The sequence below is a fragment of the Prionailurus viverrinus genome, chromosome C2, assembly GCF_022837055.1.
Source record: "Prionailurus viverrinus isolate Anna chromosome C2, UM_Priviv_1.0, whole genome shotgun sequence".
Taxonomy (NCBI): Eukaryota; Metazoa; Chordata; class Mammalia; order Carnivora; family Felidae; genus Prionailurus; species Prionailurus viverrinus.
Genome location: NC_062569.1, coordinates 119,961,091 through 119,983,894, shown reverse-complemented (window position 1 = coordinate 119,983,894; position 22,804 = coordinate 119,961,091). Strand labels below are relative to the sequence as shown.

The window sequence follows — 22,804 nt, the reverse complement described above, 5'->3', positions numbered from 1 at the left end:
GACATTATTATAATTAGCCATAAACATGTTGTTTGCTAAGTATAATGATTCTAATGGATTCCTTCTACATGATTTACTTCTTTGCTATTGCTGAAAGAGATGGTCCAAAGAAGAGCCATTTTAGTTAAATTTGATTAATAGCCCTTGCTTCTTTGCAAAACCAGAATTATAAGTGCATAGATGGATTCAACAATAAAAATAGGAGGTCGGCGGCAAGATGGCGGCTTAGGAGGACGCTGGGCTCACCGCACGTCCTGCTGATCACTTAGATTCCATCTACATCTGCCTAAATAACCCAGAAAACCGCCAGAGGATTAGCAGAACGGAGTCGCCGGAACCAAACGCAGACGAGAGGCCCACGGAAGAGGGTAGGGAGGGCGGTGAGGCGGTGCGCGCTCCACGGACTGGCGGGAGGGAGCCGGGGCGGAGGGGCGGCTCGCCGGCCAAGCACAGCCACCGAGTCTGGCTTGCAAAAGCGGAGGGGCCTGACGGACTGTGTTCCCACAACAAGCGCAACTTAGCGTCTGGGAGGTCATAAGTTAACAGCTCTGCTCGGAAAGCGGGAAGGCTGGAGGACAAAGGGAGGGAGAGCTGCTGAGCCCCCTGACAACAGAGCTCAGTTTGGTGGGGAACAAAGGCGCTCGCCAGCGCCATCTCCCCCGCCCATCCCCCAGCCGAAATCCCAAAGAGAACCTGTTCCTGCCGGGGAACTTGCTCGCTCCGCGCAAACACCCAACTCTGCGCTTCGGCGGAGCCAAACCTCCGGCAGCGGATCTGACTCCCTCCCGCTGCCACAGGGCCCCTCCTGAAGTGGATCACCTAAGGAGAAGCGATCTAAGCCTGCCCCTCCTGCCCCCGAGCACCTTGCCTACCCACCCCAGCTAATACGCCAGATCCCCAGCATCACAAGCCTGGCACGGTGCAAGTAGCCCAGACGAGCCACACCACCCCACAGTGAATCCCGCCCCTAGGAGAGGGGAAGAGAAGGCACACACCAGTCTGACCGTGGCCCCAGCGGTGGGCTGGGGACAGACATCAGGTCTGACTGCGGCCCCGCCCACCAACTCCAGTTATACACTACAGCACAGGGGAAGTGCCCTGCAGGTCCGCACCACTCCAGGGACTATCCAAAATGACCAAGCGGAAGAACTCCCCTCAGAAGAATCTCCAGGAAATAACAACAGCTAATGAGCTGATCAAAAAGGATTTAAATAATATAACAGAAAGTGAATTTAGAATAATAGTCATAAAATTAATCGCTGGGCTTGAAAACAGTATACAGGACAGCAGAGAATCTCTTGCTACAGAGATCAAGGGACTAAGGAACAGTCACGAGGAGCTGAAAAACGCTTTAAATGAAATGCATAACAAAATGGAAACCACCACAGCTCGGCTTGAAGAGGCAGAGGAGAGAATAGGTGAACTAGAAGATAAAGTTATGGAAAAAGAGGAAGCTGAGAAAAAGAGAGATAAAAAAATCCAGGAGTATGAGGGGAAAATTAGAGAATTAAGTGATACACTAAAAAGAAATAATATACGCATAATTGGTATCCCAGAGGAGGAAGAGAGAGGGAAAGGTGCTGAAGGGGTACTTGAAGAAATCATAGCTGAGAACTTCCCTGAACTGGGGAAGGAAAAAGGCATTGAAATCCAAGAGGCACAGAGAACTCCCTTCAGACGTAACTTGAATCGATCTTCTGCACGACATATCATAGTGAAACTGGCAAAATACAAGGATAAAGAGAAAATTCTGAAAGCAGCAAGGGGTAAACGTGCCCTCACATATAAAGGGAGACCTATAAGACTCGTGACTGATCTCTCTTTTGAAACTTGGCAGGCCAGAAAGAATTGGCACGAGATTTTCAGGGTGCTAGACAGAAAAAATATGCAGCCGAGAATCCTTTATCCAGCAAGTCTGTCATTTAGAATAGAAGGAGAGATAAAGGTCTTCCCAAACAAACAAAAACTGAAGGAATTTGTCACCACTAAACCAGCCCTACAAGAGATCCTAAGGGGGACCCTTGAGACAAAGTCCCAGAGACATCACTACAAGCATAAAACATACAGACATCACAATGACTCTAAACCCGTATCTTTCTATAATAACACTGAATGTAAATGGATTAAATGCGCCAACCAAAAGACATAGGGTATCAGAATGGATAAAAAAACAAGACCCATCTATTTGCTGTCTACAAGAGACTCATTTTAGACCTGAGGACACCTTTAGATTGAGAGTGAGGGGATGGAGAACTATTTATCATGCGACTGGAAGCCAAAAGAAAGCTGGAGTAGCCATACTTATATCAGACAAACTAGACTTTAAATTAAAGGCTGTAACAAGAGATGAAGAAGGACATTATATAATAGTTACAGGGTCTATCCATCAGGAAGAGCTAACAATTATAAATGTCTATGCACCGAATACCGGAGCCCCCAAATATATAAAACAATTACTCATAAACATAAGCAACCTTATTGATAAGAATGTGGTAATTGCAGGGGACTTTAATACACCACTTACAGAAATGGATAGATCATCTAGACACACGGTCAATAAAGAAACAAGGGCCCTGAATGAGACATTGGATCAGATGGACTTGACAGATATATTTAGAACTCTGCATCCCAAAGCAACAGAATATACTTTCTTCTCGAGTGCACATGGAACATTCTCCAAGATAGATCATATACTGGGTCACAAAACAGCCCTTCATAAGTTTACAAGAATTGAAATTATACCATGCTTACTTTCAGACCACAATGCTATGAAGCTTGAAATCAACCACAGAAAAAAGTCTGGAAAACCTCCAAAAGCATGGAGGTTAAAGAACACCCTACTAACGAATGAGTGGGTCAACCAGGCAATTAGAGAAGAAATTAAAAAATATATGGAAACAAACGAAAATGAAAATACAACAATCCAAACGCTTTGGGACGCAGCAAAGGCAGTCCTGAGAGGAAAATACATTGCAATCCAGGCCTATCTCAAGAAACAAGAAAAATCCCAAATACAAAATCTAACAGCACACCTAAAGGAACTAGAAGCAGAACAGCAAAGGCAGCCTAAGCCCAGCAGAAGAAGAGAAATAATAAAGATCAGGGCAGAAATAAACAATATAGAAACTAAAAAAACTGTAGAGCAGATCAACGAAACCAAGAGTTGGTTTTTTGAAAAAATAAACAAAATTGACAAACCTCTAGCCAGGCTTCTCAAAAAGAAAAGGGAGATGACCCAAATAGATAAAATCATGAATGAAAATGGAATTATTACAACCAATCCCTCAGAGATACAAACAATTATCAGGGAATACTATGAAAAATTATATGCCAACAAACTGGACAACCTGGAAGAAATGGACAAATTCCTGAACAACCACACTCTTCCAAAACTCAATCAGGAGGAAATAGAAAGCTTGAACAGACCCATAACCAGCAAAGAAATTGAATCGGTTATCAAAAATCTCCCAACAAATAAGAGTCCAGGACCAGATGGCTTCCCAGGGGAGTTCTACCAGACGTTTAAAGCAGAGATAATACCTATCCTTCTCAAGCTATTCCAAGAAATAGAAAGGGAAGGAAAACTTCCAGACTCATTCTATGAAGCCAGTATTACTTTGATTCCTAAACCAGACAGAGACCCAGTAAAAAAAGAGAACTACAGGCCAATATCCCTGATGAATATGGATGCAAAAATTCTCAATAAGGTACTAGCAAATCGAATTCAACGGCATATAAAAAGAATTATTCACCATGATCAAGTGGGATTCATTCCTGGGATGCAGGGCTGGTTCAACATTCACAAATCAATCAACGTGATACATCACATTAACAAAAAAAAAGAGAAGAACCATATGATCCTGTCAATCGATGCAGAAAAGGCCTTCGACAAAATCCAGCACCCTTTCTTAATAAAAACCCTTGAGAAAGTCGGGATAGAAGGAACATACTTAAAGATCATAAAAGCCATTTATGAAAAGCCCACAGCTAACATCATCCTCAACGGGGAAAAACTGAGAGCTTTTTCCCTGAGATCAGGAACACGACAAGGATGCCCACTCTCACCGCTGCTGTTTAACATAGTGCTGGAAGTTCTAGCATCAGCAATCAGACAACAAAAGGAAATCAAAGGCATCCAAATTGGCAAAGATGAAGTCAAGCTTTCGCTTTTTGCAGATGACATGATATTATACATGGAAAATCCGATAGACTCCACCAAAAGTCTGCTAGAACTGATACAGGAATTCAGCAAAGTTGCAGGATACAAAATCAATGTACAGAAATCAGTTGCATTCTTATACACTAACAATGAAGCAACAGAAAGACAAATAAAGAAACTGATCCCATTCACAATTGCACCAAGAAGCATAAAATACCTAGGAATAAATCTAACCAAAGATGTAAAGGATCTGTATGCTGAAAATTATAGAAAGCTTATGAAGGAAATTGAAGAAGATTTAAAGAAATGGAAAGACATTCCCTGCTCATGGATTGGAAAAATAAATATTGTCAAAATGTCAATACTACCCAAAGCTATCTACACATTCAATGCAATCCCAATCAAAATTGCACCAGCATTCTTCTCAAAACTAGAACAAGCAATCCTAAAATTCATATGGAACCACAAAAGGCCCCGAATAGCCAAAGGAATTTTGAAGAAGAAGACCAAAGCAGGAGGCATCACAATCCCAGACTTTAGCCTCTACTACAAAGCTGTCATCATCAAGACAGCATGGTATTGGCACCAAAACAGACACATAGACCAATGGAATAGAATAGAAACCCCAGAACTAGACCCACAAACGTATGGCCAACTCATCTTTGACAAAGCAGGAAAGAACATCCAATGGAAAAAAGACAGCCTCTTTAACAAATGGTGCTGGGAGAACTGGACAGCAACATGCAGAAGGTTGAAACTAGACCACTCTCTCACACCATTCACAAAAATAAACTCAAAATGGATAAAGGACCTAAATGTGAGACAGGAAACCATCAAAACCTTAGAGGAGAAAGCAGGAAAAGACCTCTCTGACCTCAGCCGTAGCAATCTCTTACTCGACACATCCCCAAAGGCAAGGGAATTAAAAGCAAAAGTGAATTACTGGGACCTTATGAAGATAAAAAGCTTCTGCACAGCCAAGGAAACAACCAACAAAACTAAAAGGCAACCAACGGAATGGGAAAAGATATTCGCAAATGACATATCGGACAAAGGGCTAGTATCCAAAATCTATAAAGAGCTCACCAAACTCCACACCCGAAAAACAAATAACCCAGTGAAGAAATGGGCAGAAAACATGAATAGACACTTCTCTAAAGAAGACATCCGGATGGCCAACAGGCACATGAAAAGATGTTCAGCGTCGCTCCTTATCAGGGAAATACAAATCAAAACCACACTCAGGTATCACCTCACGCCAGTCAGAGTGGCCAAAATGAGCAAATCAGGAGACTATAGATGCTGGAGAGGATGTGGAGAAACGGGAACCCTCTTGCACTGTTGGTGGGAATGCAAATGGGTGCAGCCGCTCTGGAAAGCAGTGTGGAGGTTCCTCAGAAAATTAAAAATAGACCTACCCTATGACCCAGCAATAGCACTGCTAGGAATTTATCCAAGGGATACAGGAGCACTGATGCATAGGGGCACTTGTACCCCAATGTTCATAGCAGCACTCTCAACAATAGCCAAATTATGGAAAGAGCCTAAATGTCCATCAACTGATGAATGGATAAAGAAATTGTGGTTTATATACACAATGGAATATTACGTGGCAATGAGAAAAAATGAAATATGGCCTTTCATAGCAACGTGGATGGAACTGGAGAGTGTGATGCTAAGTGAAATAAGCCATACAGAGAAAGACAGATACCATATGGTTTCACTCTTATGTGGATCCTGAGAAACTTCACAGGAACCCATGGGGGAGGGGAAGGAAAAAAAAAAAAAAAAGAGGTTAGAATGGGAGAGAGCCAAAGCATAAGAGACTTAAAAACTGAGAACAAACTGAGGGTTGATGGGGGGTGGGAGGGAGGAGAGGGTGGGTGATGGGTATTGAGGAGGGCACCTTTTGGGATGAGCACTGGGTGTTGTATGGAAACCAATTTGTCAATAAATTTCATAAAAAAAAAAAAAAACAAAACAATAAAAATAAACAAAGACAGCATGGTTTATACAAGAGATTCTTAACTGAATTATTTAAGCAAGAAGGTCTATGGAAGAAAACAGGCAAAATGAAGGTCCTTGAGTGTATACTGTCTTATAGAGAATAAATAAATCATTCCTTAAGAAATTAATGCAGAGTGTTTTGTAGAACTAATGGAAAAAAAGCATTAAAGAAATCTTGGGAACTGAACTATATGCACAGACTTATGTAATAATTTGTTACAACTAATTTTTAAGAAAGATAAATAAACAGAAGTATTTTGTATTATCTTTCTGTTAACTAGCACTCAAAATCATGTTTGAACTACTTCATGATTCCCTAGCAGTACAAGTGCATTCATAGGATAGAATTCCTATTGACTTGGTTCAACTGTACAAATTTGGCTTATGTAGAGGTTCTCTATAGACAGACATTACTCACCCAGATTAAGTAAAAGGCATTTATACATCATCTTCTCTGTGTTCAGACATTCACAATTGAAAAGAAAAAAAACCTGTGTCCAAAACTCTAAAAATTTATTCTATAGGTTGCCAGGATTAATTCTGAATGATGATTCAAGCTGAATGAATTGTTTTGTCTTAAAAATTCATTTTGAGGGGCGCCTGGGTGGCGCAGTCGGTTAAGCGTCCGACTTCAGCCAGGTCACGATCTTGCGGTCCGTGAGTTCGAGCCCCGCGTCAGGCTCTGGGCTGATGGCTCGGAGCCTGGAGCCTGTTTCCAATTCTGTGTCTCCCTCTCTCTCTGCCCCTCCCCCGTTCATGCTCTGTCTCTCTCTGTCCCAAAAATAAATAAAAACTTTGAAAAAAAAAATTAAAAAAAAAAATAAAAAATAAATTCATTTTGAAATGAATTAGAGAAATATGGGAAAAGAAAAAAATAGTTTACCTATTAACTTCCTTCTATATTTCAGGTACTCTATTAAATCATTCATCATCTCACATAATACTGACAAAACTTTGGATTAGCTACTATTTTTATCTCCATTTTACAAATCAGAAAAATAGAATGCTGGAAGATTACATTAGTAAACTGAGTTCATATGTTTCAATATGGTAGAACAAGTGAATTAAAATGAAAAAAAAATGCTATGAATACAAATGCCTTTCACATATAAACATGCCCAGTTAAATTATACGCATATGCTAAATTCTGAGCATTTCAGCATCCTTTATCTGCCTGAATTTTCCTATAAAAATTCTTTTTTTTCCCTGAAAGCATACAAAAGATTCTGCTTCCAAGAATATTTATTAACTTTAACTTTTCTCAGTGATCACAGCGATTGATTTCTTTGTGATATTTTCATTATCTAGAAAGAAGTGGTGCGCAAAAATGTCATGTGCTGCGAAAAGGTAAACAGAAGGAGGCCACCAGTAGACAAAACTACTGATCATTGGTTATTACTCTAAGACCATTTTCAGAATGATGATGATGCAGAGTTTGAGTGGCATAAATTTGGTAGAAGACAGTAGCAAATACAAAACATTTTTCAAGAAGCCTAGCAGTGATGAGAAGCAGGGAGATAGTAATCTAGAGAAGAATCATGAATTAGTTTCTTTTTTAAATTAGATATAAAGACTTTATCATTAAAGAAAAAAATCGATCATGCAAAAAGAGGTTTTGCAAACTCCAAAATGAACCATAATTAAAGGAGCATGATAGAGGTAGAGCAATCAAGGGATAAAGAGCATAGGTACAGATTTTAGTCTTGGCAAAGAGGAAGGATATTGTTATTAAGTCTGGAATTTTAAAAAAAGTAAAAATGGGAAAAAATATCAGAACACTGTCTCTTGGAGATTAATCTTCAGAAAATATTGTAGATGGGACAAATTTTAATATGCAAAGAACTCTCAAAACTTACTACAAAAGCAAACAATGTAATTTAAAATGAACAAATTTAAAATTTGAACATATACTTCACCAAAGAGGATACGAGGATGGCTAATAACTACATGAAAAAAAAATGTTCAATATCATTAGCGATTAGGGAGATACACATTTTAACCCTGAAGAGATGCCACCACATACCTATTAGAATTGCTAAAAATATTCTGATAATACTAAGTGCTATTGAGGATGCAGAGAACTAAAACTTTCAGATATAGCTGGTAGGAATGCAAAAATAGTACAGCCATCTTGGAAAACACTTTGGCAGGTCTTGTTTTTAAGTTAAATATGCACTTACCATGTGACCTACTAGTCCCACTACTGGGTATTTAACTTAGAGAAATAAAAACTTATATGCATACAAAAACCTCTACACAAAATATTACAGCCGTTCTGTTTATAACCACTTAGACTGGAAACGACTCAAATGTCCTTTAGCACATAAACAGATAAATAAACTACAGTAAATCCACACAAAGGAATACTATTCAGCAATAAAAAGGCTATAACTATTGATATATGCAATACCTTGGATAAATTTCAAGACATTACGCCGAGTAAAAGAAAACAGTGTCAAATAATTACATATCCTATGATTCTTTTCACATGACATTCTCAAAAAGCTGTAGTGATGGAGAACACTAGATCAGTTCTTAGGGCTTAGGAATGGGGGAGGGTATGTCTACAAACGGGTGGTAGAATCGTTCTGTATCCTGATCATGGTAGCAGTCACAAAAATGTGTGTTAAAAATCATAACATAGTACACAAACAAGTAATTTTACCGAACAGTTTAAAAAATATGTTTCACAGCAAACAAAGTAAATGAAGCAAATAAAGCAAAGTAAGAGCTAAATTGCTCTGTATAACAAAATAATTGACATTATGGAATTGTCTTCTGGATGCATAAGTAAAACACTGGAAGACTTGGAAAGGGGATGGGAGAAGGAAGGACTTGCAAAAAACACCCCAGTATTTGGGGTAGGCCAGTGAAAATTCCCTGATACAAGCGTAGACAACAAAAAATATCAGATTGGATGTTTTTCTTCTTTTCTTGGTGATACTTCCCTCTGTTATTTCCAGATTTTTAATAAAAATTCGGTGTTGCATGAAAGTTTCAAGTTAGACTGACTTTGGTGAGTACAGAAGAAATGGCTTCTGCCCATTTATGGCAGCAGCTGGAGCCACATGCACAGAGAAGAACAGCTGAAGGAAATGAGATGGTGAAAGAGAAGCAAGAATCTGAAGTAGTAGGGAAGGCACAGAAAGCAAACAGCCTTCCTCTTAAGGAGTCTTCCACAACACTGTGATGTGTATTGCATCTCCCATGAAATGAGATTTACGTGTAGTCAAGGAAGAGATGAGGGGGCTTTGGGACACTCGGGTTACACAAATATAACTAAAAAATAGAATACCGAGGCACTCTCTGAATTGTGCCAATGATAATCACCATTTGGGAACTTTGCAAACAGAATTTCCATAACTTAAGTTACTTGATATCCAAACTCCTTTATATAGAAGACATTTTTCCATGATTTCAAATATATGTTATTGGGATTGCATATTATTAAATCAGACTCTAGCAATCATATTATTAACTTTTCCACAGTTCTGTAACTCTCACTCTCAACATTTATTGTAATGTTTTTAACTCTCGATAAAAATCCACTTGAACATCTGATAAGATATTGAAGATAGTGCTGTTCCATGTGACATCATGAAGTGACCATCTATCTATCATCCCTGCGTGGCTTATGACTTCCCAGATACCAAGGTTTCTCCAAACCAGTAACAGCCATAATGTACCATGAGCTTTTATGCCATTCTCACACTGTGTATTGTACTATCTCAATCAAAGCACATTAAAGAAAAAGAGGGTGTCATTTGTAGGTAGTCAAAAGACACCTGAGAGGTCTACTAGGTTCTGAAAAATTCTGTGACACGTAAGTATCACAACCCTTTGGCTTTACTGCAGATCTGTTTCAAACAGACAGTAATATGCAGCACTCTGCTCTTATTATTATCCTGGCAAGAATGGAATTTTTAAAAGACTTAATGACTCTTACCTCACTTTTATTCACTTATTTTTAAATTAGAATGGACCCTTGAATAACACAGGGGTTAGGGACAACAGAACTCCCCCAACATGCCTTCAAAACTCTGATATAACTTTTGACTCTCCAAAAAACTTAGCTACTAATAGCCTTGTTGACCAGAAGTCTTAGTAACAAGTCAATTAACATATTTTTATCTGTAATATATGCTGTAGTGTTGTAATAAAGTAGGCTAGAGAAAAGAAAATGTCATTTAAGAAATCATAAGGAAGAGGGGCGCATGGGTGGCTAAGTCAGTTAAGTGTAGGACTCTTGATTTCAGCTCAGGTCATGCATGATCTTGCGGTTGGTGAGTTCGAGCCCCACGTCAGGTTACATGCTGATGACTGCGGACCCTGCTTGGGATTCTCTCTCTCCTTCTCTCCCTGCCCCTCCCCACAAATTTCTCTCTCAAAATAAAAAAATAAATTTAAAAAAAATTGTAAGGAAGAGAAAATACACTTACAATACTCCACTGTATTTATCAAAAAATATCTCCATGTAAGTGGACTCATGCAGTTCAAACCCTTGTTTTTCAAGGGTTAACTGTACATACTTTCTTCTACCCCTCACCCCCTACTGTTATATCGCTCTGGCAGGGCTGACATAACAAAATACCACCTACTGGATGACTTAAAACAACAGAAATTAATTTTCTCACAGTTCTGCAGGTCAGAAGTCCAAGATCAAGTGTCATCAGGGTTGGTTTCTGGTGAGGATTCTCTTCCTGGCTTGCAGATGGCGTCTTCTCTTTGTTCTTGTGGGAAAGGGCAGTGAGTTCTGGTGTCTCCTCCTCTTTTTATAAGGATGCCAGCCCTAGGAGACAAGGACTCCACCTTTATGACCTCATGTAACCTCAATTACCTCCCTAAGGGCCTTGTGTCCAAACACAGTCACATCGGGGACACAGGGCTTCAACATATGAAGCCGGACACGAAGGTGTTCTGTCCATAACACTTGGGTTTGTTGAATCTTTTTTTTTTTTTTTTAAGAGACTGCTTATTTTTCATCACCCTTATTTGCATTTTCTGCTCTGTGGAGAAACAGTTCAAGACCACCAGTGGTTGCTCTTACCCATTCAGTAGGCTGAATAGTGGGAACTGAAGACCAGTCTTCGCTCCAGTCTTCCTCGGGGAACTGCTGAATAGCACAGAGGACACCTGTGCTCCTCTACACTGGCCGGCAACCTCAGGTTACGTTAGCAGAGAACACAGGACCTGGAGCAGCCCATTCGCCCTGAAACTCCTCCTTGGTCACAGCCTTCTCAACAGAGGCTTGCTCTCTTTTTTTTTTTTTTTTCAATTCGTCAGTATCTCTGCAGAAGTAGAGCCCGGGCGTGACCTCCTGCGGCTGCTCACAGAAGATGGTGGCGCGCAGGCGCAAGCGCAGAACTTCCCCGGGGCTGGCGTCCAGCACGTCAGATTCGCTCGGTGAACCCACCCTCTGTTGCTGCGTGAGGTGACAGTGTCCACAAAACACAGAGGAGAGTGTGTTATACAGAGCAGTTGTAGGCAGGTGCATGTGAGACGCCGCTGTGAAAGGCTGGTGGTCAGCCCTGGACTCAGTAACCACGGGAGATCTCCACTCTCGGAAGGCTGCCTGGAGCTGGTTAGTGAAAGCTGCGGAAGTGAAGCAGCCAGCAGCAAGAGTGGCTCCGGGGCAAAAGAAAACTTCAGCACAGCTCGCAGGCCAGTATTCCCGGAGCATGTTACACACCGACACCGGCTGTGTGTTCAATTAACCATGGCAGGAGCTGCTAGCACCAGCTTCTCCCAGGTTCTCTTCAGATTTATGATATAAATGCCACCACTTTCCCTTTGGTAGATGTGCTGTTCCATTTGGATGTCAAGGTTGGTGCCACGCAGGTGGGATCCTGCTATAAGAAATTTGAGGACATGGGCGCCTGGGTGGCTCAGTAGGTTGAGCGTCCAACTTCAGCTCAGGTCATGATCTCATGGTTGTGAATTCGAACCCCACATCTGGCTCCATGCTCTCAGTGCAGAGCCCACTCCGATCTTGTGTCCCCCTCTCAGCCCCTTCCCCGCTTGAACTATCTCTCTAAAAAATAAATAAATATTAATAAAAAAAATTTTTTTGAAGACATCCACTTCCTTTTTTTGCAGGACATCCAGGGATTTGGATATCAGGGAAATTTCCCTTCATGTTATGATGGGAACCCAGAACAACACTGTATGGACTCCTCTCCGGGTAGCATGGAAAGGCTTTTTTTCTTTGTCTTTTTTTTCTCTTGTCCTTTTTTTTTTTTTTTTTAATGAGTTATTCAATGATTTTATGGAGAAAATAGCAACAAGGCAGAAATCTACCTTCTGAAGAATTCACTTTAATCCTCTGTATGTACACAGTCTCTTTTACTGATAATGTATCCGTTTCTCTTTTTAATGTTTGTTTATTTTGAGAGAGAGAGAGAGTGGGGTCAGGAGAGGGGCAGAGAGAGAGAGCGTGAAAGAGAACCTAAGCAGGCTCCAAGTGGTCAGCATAGACCCTGATACAGGGCTCAAACTCATGAACCATGAGGTCATGACCCAAGCTAAAACCGAGAGTTGGTCTTTTAACCGACTAAACCAACAGGCACCCCAGTATCTGTTTTATTCTTGAGTATATCTTTGTTCAGAAAGACCCTTGAATCTTCACATACTGATTTAGGAAATTGTATGATCTGAGAGTCAAACGTCGCTTCTGAGTTCCTGAATAGGAACTTTAATGTCTCCGATTTAAAATCAGAGATGTTCTTTAATGTCTCTGACTTAAAATCAATAACATGGCAAAAGAAATATGCACCATTTGTTTTCCTCACATTAAAAGTGATAGGGAGGGGCGCCTGGGTGGCTCAGTCGGTTAAGCATCCGACTTCGGCTCAGGTCATGATCTCACAGTCCATGAGTTTGAGCCCCACGTTGAGCTCTGTGCTGACAGCTCAGAGCCTGGATGGAGTCTGCTTTGAATTCTATGTCTCCCTCTGTCTCTGTTCCTCCCCCACTCACGTTCTGTCTCTCAAAAATAAATGAACATTAAAAAAAAAAAACTTTAAAGATAAAAAATAAAAGTGGTAGGGGGAAAAAAGCATATTTTAGTGATGTAATTTGAGGTTTTGGGCAGCACAACAAACACTGAGATAGCCTGTTAGAGAAAGAGTAAATATGTAAAATATAAGCAAAAAAAAAAAAAAAAAAAAAAAAGAAGAGGAAGAAGAAAGAAAGAAAGAAAAAATAAGAAAGGAAAGAAACACAATGTATGGGTTAACTAATTACTTGAAAACACTGTAACAGCTCATTGGGCAATTTTGTAATCAGATGGGCCCAAGGGATGAATATGATCAAGTTTATAACAGTTCATTTTCTTTGAATGCAGCTGTATACAATGCCCCAGGAGATTCTAGAAGCAATGAAACTACAGAGACTCTTTTGATTAATAACATATTCAATCCCTAAAATCCATGAACAGAAACACATATTGTTATGCCTTCGAGGGTATCCATAGATGCTATGGAGCCCCTTCTGGAGAGAGAGTGAAGTGGCTGGAAACCTCCTGTGAATGGTCACCTTAATTGTGTTGCCTTCTTAAAGATGATCTTTTGAAAGTTTTTTTTTTTTCATTTTTTCTTTGTCTCTAAGTTCATAGGGTTAAACTATGCTGTGATTGCCATAATTATTATTTCTCCCCCAGTGATTTTATAGCCAACAAGGGAACATTAGCACCCACTGATTCCTTGTGGAAAATAATCTATTTAAAGATACTTGCTTCAGTTGAATCTTTTTTTAAATGCTTCACTCCATTATTTTATTATGTAGAAATCTGCACCAAGGCAGAATTGGAGCTTCCAAAGAATTCACTTGTCTCTGTATTTATTCCTCCCTGGAAGTCATAAGGCTCTGTTGATAGCAGCCCAGATGGGTGGTAGGGAAGCAATTATGATTAAAAACATAATGGGAATTCAGAGAGCTGCAGGATGTCTACAAATATCAAGGATTCTTGTTAAGGGCCTAATCCCACACTCGTTATAGGACTTCTTTCTTAGGGTGTCTATCTCTCAGTAATTATGGAATTATCAAATACATATATTTAGCCAGCATTTTGTGTAATATGCATAGACTGATTCAGCTGTTTGAACAGTATTTGATATATTTTGGTTAGACACAAAAACATCTGATATTATCTAAGAATCTCCTTTCCTTCAATTGAAGGAAAGTTACTTTAAAAGAATGCAGTAAACAAATAAATTCAGTAATAGGATTTTACTCAGCAATGTCTGGCATATATAGTAAATGCAAATTTCCTTCTCTTTTATCATTTCTCCCTAAGGCCAAATGTATGTCAATTAGGGAAGGGGAGAAAAACTTACTGTAACTACAATATAAGTACTTTTAAAAAATTAAACTGATCTCTGTTCCTTTGGATATTTTTGAAAGGAAGGGAATAAATAATATCTAAAATAAAGTAAAATTTAGATTTTAAAACATAATACATACCTCAGAGAATATGGTTCTTTGGGGCCTGAGTGGTCCCGTTTTATAGTGTTGTCATTATGTGAAAACTTGATGATGATTGTATCTCATTGATGTCAGGTGATGTAGGTGGTCAAATCAACTCTTGTTCTAAGCTAGAGAATCTTTGGGAGAATAACAACTTAGGGACAAAATGGAGTTGGGGTCAATGGTGGCTCACAAACTAATATGTTATTAAATAAATATTTGTGCAGAGAACATTCAAGGCTATACAAGGAAATATAAAAGGACAAAGGAAGTAACATGGTAATAGTCAAGAAGAGAATTTTGACTTCCATATATATTGTAGCTGCTAATAGCTTTTCAAGACTACAAGCACCTCAATGCCATGACTCTAATTTAGAGCATTGCTGGGTTATTAGCAAAGCATGGAACACCTACAAAGAATTAGTTATTGTAGGTGAGGTATTAAATCACATGTAAGTTCTGTCTTAGGAAAAATTCAGTGTGCACACAAACAAGAACAAGTATGTTTGGTGAATGTTTAAAATATCAAAGTGGGGTTAAAAAATTCTATCAGAATTCAGGGGCACCTGGGTGGCCCAGGCAGTTGAGCAACCAACTTGATTTCAGCTCATGATCCCAGGATCATGAGATCAAGCCACATTGGACTGCATGCTGAGCTTGAAGACTGCTTGGGATTCTCTGTCTTCCCCTCTGCCTCTGCTCCCCTCCACTCCTGCATGTGCATGTGCATGTTCACGCTCCGTCTCACTCTCTCTCTCAAACAAAATAAATAATTTTTAAAAATTTGTAAAAAGTTCTATCAGACTTCCGAAGAAGAATATACTATATAGCTAGAGATACTGAAGGATTAAATAATAAAGTATCATGTTAGCAATGCAAAACTGAGTCTTAATAGAGTGAAGAAAATAAGGAAGAGCTTTCCAATAAACAACAGCAGTATAAATAAGGGAAATTGCCAAAGGATTGGGATGATTCCACAGAACAAGGAACTGTTGAACAGAAGGCTGGAAGGAAGGTGGGAGCCAGGGCATATACAATACATGGGATTTGTTTTCCTTTCCCTTTCACATTTTCTTCCTTCTTTCCTTCCTTCTTTCCTTCCTTCCTTCCCTCCCTCCTTCCTTCCCTCCTTCTTTCCTTCCTTCCTTCCTTCCTTCCTCCCTCCCTCCCTCCTTCCTTCCTTCCCTCCCTCCCTCCTTCCCTCCTTCTTTCTTTCCTTCCTTCCTTCCTTCCTTCCTCCCTCCCTCCCTCCTTCCTTCCTTCCCTCCCTCCCTCCTTCCCTCCTTCTTTCCTTCCTTCCTTCCTTCCCTCCCTCCCTCCTTCCTTCCTTCCTTCCTTCCTTCCTTCCCTCCCAGTTTGGAGTTGTTCCAGTTACAATAGCTATATAGCACATGAATCTAAACTTTAGTTACAGCTTAAAAGAACCATTTCATTACTCTTAGGGATTTTGTAGCTCAGGAATTCAGACAGAGAACAGAGGAAGTGGCTTGTTCCTGCTCTACCATATCTGGAGCCTCATTTGAGAGGTTTTGAAGGCTAGGATGATTTCATAAGTGGGGGCCGGCATCATCTGGAGGCTTGTTCATTTACTTGTCTGGTGCCTGGACAGGACATTCTGAAGAACAGGACTGTGACTGAGCGTCCATGTGTGGCATCTCCATGTGGCTTGGCTTCCTCACAGTATGCTGGCTCTTGGATTGTTGGACTTTTTACAGGATGTATCAGGGCTCCAGAAGAGTTCCAGCAAACAAGTTGGAAGCTGTATGCCCTTTTATGATCCAGCCTCATAAATCATATGTCATTTTTACTCTATTGGTTGAAGTTTTTCCATACCTTTGAAGATTCAAAAGGAGGAGACATACAGTTCATTTTTTAATAACAGGGTTATCAATAAATTTAGGGATACTTCTTTTGTTTTATTTTTGGGGGGAACATTTTCAAATGTTCATATGTATGAATGATTATTCATATGAATGAATGAATTGAATAAGTGATCTATAGATAAAATATATTTCTAAGAAATATACACTGATAACTGATCTCAAGATAAAGTCATGTTAGAATATATAAGAGAATTAAAATATAGAATCTTCTGAGACTCTCTCTAAAAAAAGGCATTATATTAAGTGCCCCTTCTCCGCTCATGCTCTCTGCCCCTCCCCCGCTCATGCTCTGTCTCTCTCTCTCTGTCAACAATAAATAAACATTAATTTTTTTTTTTTTTTAAATAAGAACTGTTCCCAGATCACCTTATCAGGGCATTTCCGAATACTGTTTAGAAAGCCTCTACAAAACTTCTTTTTTTTTCTTTTGACACACAAAATTTAAACTTAGGCCAGTTCTTCCAAGCCACTTTAAAATGTGTGATGAATATTCAGAATTCCTTCTTCCTCAATGTAGTGACTCTTACCTTTTTGTCTTCTTGGATCTCTTTAAGAATGTAATGAAAGCTAAGGACACTTTTCATAGAAAAAAAAAGCACATACACATGAAACAGAAGGTGATCTCACTGTGGTCCCTGGCTCCTTGGTCCCCTGAAGTCCTTCCATGCACCCCAGATTGAGAACTTTATAGTAATCCAAACATAGTTGTTTGCAACATAAGACTCAAATTTTAATTTGAAATTCATGAATTCCAAGTGGTTATGGAGTTTGATAAATCATTCTTTACCATTGCTAATATCATGAAGGGAAAACTTCAAACCGATTTGATTTCACAGGCCATGTGTAAATATTGATTTCAGCCCTGCCACATAGCCTCTCTGCTCACTGAGTGAAGAGACTATTCGGCCCACATTTCAAGGTGAGACTTGTCTACCCCAGTGATAAATACTGAAAACAAGACACATGGGATCCAGCTGTCTCAAACCAAATCCTAGGCTTCTCCTATATGCATCCAAAAGATTAGTTAAATAAGATTGGTAGTTCTGCATATGGTGATGGTTCCCTTATTTCCACAGACTTGAAACTAGAACTTACCTGAAGTTTCCAAATCTATGTTGAAAGGAAGAGGATTCTGAAAGCCCCTGACTTTTTAAGGTAAATATTTAAGTCTAAATATAGTTTCAATAGTGATAGCTTATTTTCTGTAAATGTAAAATGTATTAAAAAGCCTATACTCTAATAAAGCAAAAATGGAATGTTTTATTTTTTTCTGTTTAGGCAATGCATTGGCCCTACTCTCAAATTTTTTATTTTTTTAACATATTTATGTACTATCTTTTTAGAGACGGTTCATGTTCAGATTGACTATGACACACTATTCCCATTAAATATAATGCTTACTTCTTTGTTACATTTTTAGAAGTTACTCCTGTATTACAGACATCATTACCTGTTACACCCTAAATGTGCTTTTTTAAATGTCTAAAAATTCATTAAAAATATAAGACAATGTTTTAAAGATGTTATTGTGTCAATAAGTAGTTTTCAATAATGAATATTATTTGTCTTCAAAAGTGTATTACTTTTGAAGTGTATAACATTAACATGTTATATTTCAAAACATGTTAAAAATGGAGAGGTGAGCTCAACTTTCTGTGAGATTTTTAAAGTTTTGATTCCTGGTATATAAAAATAAAACATAAGTATTTCTATCACAGGGAAATTATTAAGAATCTCTTCTAGGATTGACATCTAATTGAAAAAAAAAGTTCCATTGAAAAGTCAAATAAGTTCCATGTAAACACAAAAGAGTTACAGATATCACATAGGTTTAATATTTATGGCCCCTCAAGTTAGTCTGAGGGTGTGTGTTCAAAAACATTGCTTTATATAACATAGACAAATAATTCACTGTTTCTTTTTGATAAACTTCAGTCTGAAGTCTCTAGCCTAAGAAATTTATAATTGAAATTATTACATTGCACCAGAGTTAGGTACATGTACAACTGAATTCCAAAATGAACATTTTTTAATGTTCATCTTTTACTTCAAAAGGAAAGCCTCAAAAATTATTTGATACATGAAACTTCCTTCTGTTTAAGTGAAGATCATTGGTCTGTCAAAATATGTTCTCTTTAGACACTAAACCTTTGCTGTAAAAAAAAAAATAGCAGTACGCATTTATTGAAAGCATACCACATGGTTGCTATTAGCTAAGTGCGTTACATGTATAATCTCTTTTAATCCTCAAAATAACACTGTCCGGGGAGTGAGGTGGTCATTTTATAGATGAAGTGAGGCTTACAGAAGCTATGTACTTCACACCACTGGCAGAAGGAGATTCGAAGCTGACTCATCCTGACTCCAAATTCTGAGCTCTTCATGCCCATCACAGACATCATGGTCTTTAATGTCTTTCCTAGTCCCACAGCTTGTGAAGTGTTGAACAAAATATAAAAAACATGGCTATCTTACTACATAAAGGCATACCATTGCAGTTACAAGCTGTGAAGCAAGATTTTGCTTGGATTTAAAATTACTTACACTCTCTGTTCTCCAATTTCTACATCTGTAAGATTAGCATAATCATAATGCTAATTTCATAGATTTATTATGGGAATGAAGTAAAATCTATTCAACAGTGTATGGAAATTACTAAAAGGGAGCACTGGCAGATAATAAATATTCATAATATGTTAACAGTTAATATGATAACTATTATCATCAAATTCTCTTTGCTTCACGTATGTCATGATGCCCTACAAAGAATGGAAAGTTTTGTCAGATAGAAATCAGATTTTATGTTTTTTTCATCTCTTCTATAATGGCAAATGATTCTTGATACATAAAACTAAATATTTAGGTTGTCTTCCATCACCCTCCAAGCCAACTAATTTGAAACAAGGGGGGTGGGCATGAACATTTAGTATTGAAAAATATTTCATTCTATGAAAACACGGCCAAGGTCTAACATATTAACACAAAGAAAGAAAAGAAGGGAAAAAAACTAGAGAAAAGAAATAAAGCCTTGGAAGCTAGATATTTACATCACCTCTATGAGTGAAAATAATAATGCCTCCTTCACAGATTCACTGCCAACACCTTTTCCTTTATCCTGGGCGTACCAAGCTGTTTACCATATGGGTGTTATTTAGCCATTTCAATTGCCCAAGACTGAACTGAATGGCACCCCCACACACACAAATGTCCACACATTTTGTAACTTGAAATATTGAATAATGGTTATTACTATTTCAGATGAAAGACAAATGCTTTACTTTTTCATTTAAATTCTAACATTTGCCGAAACACTTCTTAAGGTTCTCTCTTAAACAACTCATGATCACTGGTTTTCATTTTATCAGGTATTTTTTTAGTTTTCAAGAAACTTAATATTTTCATCCATGTTTTTTTTTTTATTCTCTTAATGAATGGCTTGGTTTTTAAGTTAATAGTTCTGCTTGCATTGTTACTTGCACTATTACAAAATATTGCTGTAAATGACTAGCAGAGTGGTCTAAAGTATATTTCCTGAGGAATAACTTTTAAGTTGTTTTAATAATATATGATTACATTACTTATCTATACCTTCCTCTAGAAAAGAGAAACTATCTTAATATGGGCCCTCAGTATTTACTAAATAGAATTCTAAACTTCCAATAAGCTAAAAATAGTAGAGTGTAGAAAGGTAACAGGAATAAGGTAGTGGAAAAAATTTGGTTATTTCAAATGTGTTAACTCCACCTTGAGAGGAGTCAGAATGGAACACTTTCTTAAAAACAAAAACCATTGATTTTTGAGATAGGACCACATAAAGCATATAACTCATATTCACTCTCAGTACCCAAAATTGTCATTTTACATCTGTTGTACTTACCCATACTTTGTGTGACTATGCGGAGAGCACTCTGAACAAAAAGCAATGCCGATCCCTGCTTGATTTAGATTAAATCACTTCACCTTTTTGACTTTTAGTTGCATTCTGTAAAATAAGAGAAATGAACTAATGATCTCTGAGTTCCTTCAAAGCTTCAGGTTTCTACCCTCCTACTTTTTTTTCTAACTTTCTATTTCTAATAGTGGGTAACTCACCATATTTTTGGTCATCTACTGGAAAGCTTAAATTTGGAGAAGGTTCTGGACTCCCTGTATCATTTGTCCATTGGCTCAGTTTCCGCCACTGACCCAAGAAACACCAGAGACTTTTACATATCAGCAGGCTTGCTAGTATGTCATTCTCCACCTATTCTCTCTTCTAAGCTAAATACAAATAAATAAAAATGTAACATCTATCTTAATGACAGCACATGAATTGCAGTCAGTGAAATACTGAATTTTAGATGTTAAAGGTTTTGATTCCAACATTCATCAAGGCTGTGTTTTGACCCAGAAAAAAAGAAAAAAGACTATTCATTTATTCAACTGTCTCATTTCTTCAAATACATATTCCATGAAGTCTTAAGAATAATTACTCTGGGGCGCCTGGGTGGCTCAGTCGGTTAAGCGGCCGACTTCGGCTCAGGTCATGATCTCGCGGCTGGTGAGTTCGAGCCCCGCGTCAGGCTCTGTGCTGACCGCTCAGAGCCTGGAGCCTGTTTCAGATTCTGTGTCTCGCTCTCTCTCTGATCCTCCCCCATTCATGCTCTGTCTCGTTCTGTCTCAAAAATAAATAAACATTAAAAAAAAATTTTTAAAAAAGAATAATTACTCAAAAACACAAAACTGACAAATTGTCCTCTTTATGTATTCTCTTTATATTTCTTAAATGGCTTTGGATAAAACTTCAGTTTCTAACATATCATAAGGAGGACTGATGACCAGACTCCATATCACTGCTTTTGCCATTCATTACCATCCTAGGTTTCCATCAGGCACAGAATTGATTCTGGCTCCTAAACCAGCAACTGCAGTTTCTTACTTTCATTTGATGCTTCAAGCTGCTGCCTCTTCACTATGTTAATTTATACTGATTCGTTGAGCAAGCTCTTTAGGAAGCCTTCTTTTGGCTTCCTTAATGCTGCAGGATGAGACTGGGGTCCCTTCTATGGCAAGTATCAAACCATTAAACTTATCACAGTGATTCGCAAACACCTCTTCTGGTAATTTATCTCCTCTAGATTCTGAGCTATAAGAGAGTAACATTCTGAGACTAAGAACTCTGTCTTACTTATTTCTATCCCCCTCATGCTTAGTACAATGCTTGACATATAGCAAACTGGTATTAAGGGCATTATGAACACATGAATCAGTAGTAGGCATATACAAAATAGGGAAAATCGCCAGTACATGATAGATATTTGATCAATCCGTGTAATAAATACCATTGATCTGTGCTGAATCTGTAATTAAGGCATTACAACAGTAAAAAAAAAATAATAATAATAGGCACCTATTTGTATTGCCAGATAATTTGACACTTAACTTGAAGAAACATTGTGACACATGGCGGATGTTTATCATCATCATGTAGAATGTTCCAGTTTCAAAGAGCATCACAAGTGATGCAACTTGAAAGTGGGAGGAAAGCTGCACATCCTTGAAGCCCCCTCCTGGGTTCTGTTGTCGGAAGGGGGTGGAACATGAGGAGAACCTATATAGATGGCTGTGCACACTTGCCAGGGTAGCTGTGTTCAGCCACTCTCCAGTTCTGCCAAAGTGGAGGTGGTACATGGAGCATGGTCTGCAAAACAGCAGATGAGGTTGCTTTAGTCCCCATGGAAACCGGATCTCCCATTGAGAAGTAAACATGTTTGATACTTTTGTAATCAGAACCCATCAAAAAGTGAAAAACAATCCATTTTTATTGTACTTGTATTGTCTTAAGAGAATAGACATTTTAAGATTCACTGAAGTATACAGACCTTATCAAGTGATGCCTACTTTAACCATTGACATAGGAGATTTAAAAAGCTCCTCACTTATTACCATGATTTAGCTCTCTATACAAGTCTGGAAAAGTATTTGTATTCTATCATTTTATTGGGAATGATATATGGTAAAATGACCAATATAGTCAAATGTGCATCTAAGTAAGTAATTGTTCATGCCGGATCTCCACCTACAGGCAAAGGCATCGCAGGATGACAAGATTTTTACAAAAAAAATAATGCTAAGTGTAATTTTAAAAAACAGAGTCCTTGTCATATCTATGTCCTGCCTCAATAGGAATTTTGTTATTTCTTACACATAGAAGTAATCTGATCCCACCTATACACACTAATTTTGAAAAAACTAAATGTTTGTGTCAATGATCATATATTTATGAACATGAGATATGAAACGAAAGCTTAGT

At 38.4% G+C, this 22,804-nt stretch overlaps 1 pseudogene; it reads right to left on the bottom strand.

Moving 5' to 3' along the window:
• Window positions 1–11,138: 11,138 nt before the first annotated feature.
• Window positions 11,139–18,914, bottom strand: LOC125174517 (40S ribosomal protein SA-like; annotated as a pseudogene).
• Between the last annotated feature and the right edge of the window lie 3,890 nt (window positions 18,915–22,804).